At 39.3% G+C, this 3,176-nt stretch overlaps 1 long non-coding RNA gene across 1 annotated transcript in view; it reads right to left on the bottom strand.

Moving 5' to 3' along the window:
* Positions 1–2,577: 2,577 nt before the first annotated feature.
* Positions 2,578–3,176, bottom strand: part of LOC122539443 — a 5,178-nt gene continuing 4,579 nt past the window's right edge. The window contains exon 2 of the long non-coding RNA XR_006309083.1: positions 2,578–2,709. This is a non-coding gene — a long non-coding RNA (uncharacterized LOC122539443). The remainder of the gene's footprint in view (positions 2,710–3,176) is intronic.

Below are 3,176 nucleotides of genomic sequence, written 5' to 3'. Positions count from 1 at the left end.
GAATTGACTCAACATTGGTACAGAATTTACCTTCACACACGTAACACATTGTCTGAGCTGAGATGATACCTATTATTAGATAAGTTGACGCCATCTTGAGAATGTAATTCTGGGATTTATATATTAAAGAAAATAAACCACCATATCCCATTCTAAAAAATGAAAGACTTAATTTAAATTTGTTGAAGAACTGTAACCTGGTGTTGTGTAATTTTTGATTAAAATTGTTTAATATATCATTACAACTCCATGACACTGTAACCCTTTTGCTATAAATTCTGTGTTGTGTGGTCACGATCTAAAACCACCTGATGAAGAAGCAGCACCTTGAATGCTAGTGTTTCCAAATAAACCTGTTGGACTATAACCTGGTGTTGTGTGATTTTTAACTTTGTACACCCCAGTCCAACACCGGCATCTTCAAATCATGAGTGCACTCGTTCTCCTAATAATGGGTTGTGATTCAGGCTAATGACCTGCTAATAACATGTTTCATGAGAATAGAGGCAAATTGAGTATGTTATAAACTTTGAAATATATAAATAAATTGTGGGAAACCACAATATACTGGATGGAAATAAGTTTTAAAGTGTCCTGTATCGAATGACTTGTTCTGTGTTGTGTTCAATAGTAATGCATCTGTGTTCAATTGTACTAGTCTGGTAACTGAGTCTTGTACATTACTTGATTGTTTAAGTTGGTGGAGCTAGATAATAAAACAACTGACTCTACACCAAAAAAAATCTGAGATCTAGCAGAGATGTGTAATGAAACTTCTGTAATTTCTGAGGTGACTTCAAGTTCTAAATAAACTATGGATATATGATCAGATTTATTGTCCTGAGATAAAGCAACGTGGCAACTCTTGACAAATAGATGAAGGGTTTTTGCTTTAAGCATCAATTTTCCTGGTCCTTGGATGCTGCCTGACCTGCTGCGCTTTTCCAGCACCACTCTAATCTTGACCCTTGTCAAATAGCAATATGGTTTATATACTTTGACAGCATAAGGCAACTTTTTGACACAAGATGTGGTTCATATGTGGAATGAACTGCCAGAGGAAGTGATAGATGCAGGTACAAATTAAAACATTTCGACATGAACAGGAAAGTTTTGGAAGGATATGGGCCAAATGAAGGCAAAAGAAATTTGTTTCGTTTGGGAAACTTGGTTGGCATGAACGAGTTGGACTGAAGGTCTGTTTCTGTGCTGTATTAATCTCTAACTCAGCATTGTTATTAATTCAGTTCTTGATAGCACAGACTTGTTTCCAAAAAGCTTAAGCTATGACAAAAGATTTGAGTTTACTTGGCATGAAATAGTCTGAATAATAACTTGGCACTGTAAAACCAAATGAACTAGATTGACAAAGGGAAATCTAACTTAGCTTGACCAACTCCTTCAATATCATTTAATACAATCATATGGATCAACATTTTCCAATTCCTTAGCTATCTGTCCTCCCTCTGTAAAATCACATTTCACATGGTACTTTTCCAAACCTTTAATAAATTATCCTCCTTACGCTTGGGAAAAATTAAATGGTTCACTGCTTCCATGACTTGAATATCTCTGGAGTTTCTCAGTGTCCAGAATCACACAAGCTGTGTCTAGCCAGTGCTCTGCACAGATCAATTACATGTCTCTTTGATGTGTTTTCGACAATTGTGTCCGTAAAGTTCAATACTTCATTGGCTCTGTTGATTGCTGACCTGCATTCGTTAGTCACGTTGGATACAAAGTTTACTGAGACTTTTAAATTTCTTTGAACATCATCAGTTTCTCTTTCAATAGCATTCACACAAGTATCTAATTCCCTTATACAAATTTACAACCTATACTTTATGATGGTTTATGGCATTGAATTAGACATTTTAACAAAACTTCTTGTAAAAAATTATTTTAAGCTCCCCTCCAATTCTTTTTATGATAGCTAAAAGCCCATGTCCACCTCCAATGGAAAGTATCTGACTTTAGAAGTAACTTCTCCAGCATGGCACAAGACAAGAGTGGGTAAATGAACAGTTAAAAAAAACAGCATAGTTAGGCCGGCTTTGCAGTGGTCCTGTCCTTATTAGATTACTTACTTACAGTGTGGAAACAGGCCCTTCGGCCCAACAAGTCCACACCGACCCTCCGAAGAGCAACCCATCCAGACCCATTCCCCTACATTTATCCCTTCACCTAACACTATGGGCGATTTAGCATGGCCACTTCACCTAATCTGCACATTTTTGGATTGTGGGAGGAAACCGGAGCACCCAGAGGAAACCCACGCAGACCCGGGGAGAATGTACAAACTCCACACAGACAGTTGTCTGAGGTGGGAATTGAACTCAGGTCTCTGGTGCTGTGAGGTAGCAGTGCTATCCACCATGCCACCCCCTTATGCCTGAGTTCAAGTCCCACTTGTTCCAGATATACGCAATAACATCTCTGAACAGGTTGATTAGCAATTATTTAATTAAAAAAATACCTATTTGTTCTTTCCTTCCCTGTTCGCATCTATTTAACATGAATTTTAAATTGGAAGTTGTTAGAAACGAAAATCGCTTCTCAATAATCGCTCTAGACAAATTCAGGAAAACAAAGTTTTATTAACAAGTCTGCAGAGTTGGGCACCCTTGAAAAAAAAAGGCGCGCCAGGCTAACAAAGTTTTCGATTAAATACAGTTCAAGCTCCTCCCTTCTATAGCTCTAAAGAGTCACCTGTCTGAGTTAGTGGTCTTATCAATCAAGGACTTGTTTTTCTACTCTGTCTCGTCCTTTATTATAGAGAAGCATGTTTTACCCTACCCCCACGGCTCTATTCCCCTTCGACTCTGAGGTCATGCACATCTTAACTATTTGTACCGAAATCGTCTCTCACAATTCCACCCTTTCTGTTTTTAAGATGTGCATGACAAAGACAAGCGTCCTCCCATCAGGGGCCCGGGAAATCCTTGGTCTTTTGCAGCAACAGCACCTTAAGTTCCTGCGTTCCATGTTGGGGTACCGCCACTGCCTGGAGTTGGGAAATATTTTTCTGGATTAAAGATTGAACACAGGGGATCAGGCAGGGTAAGATGAGTAGAAGCATTACGCCCCCCCCCAGCCACCAGTAACGCCGTGCGCCACCAACTACCACCTAGGAGACCATCCCACCATCCGATGCCACCAAGAGGACGCCAGGATTG

This window comes from Chiloscyllium plagiosum, chromosome 2 (assembly GCF_004010195.1).
Source record: "Chiloscyllium plagiosum isolate BGI_BamShark_2017 chromosome 2, ASM401019v2, whole genome shotgun sequence".
Taxonomy (NCBI): domain Eukaryota; kingdom Metazoa; phylum Chordata; class Chondrichthyes; order Orectolobiformes; family Hemiscylliidae; genus Chiloscyllium; species Chiloscyllium plagiosum.
Note: the sequence above shows the minus strand (reverse complement) of the source record. Positions and strands in the feature narration are given on the sequence as shown.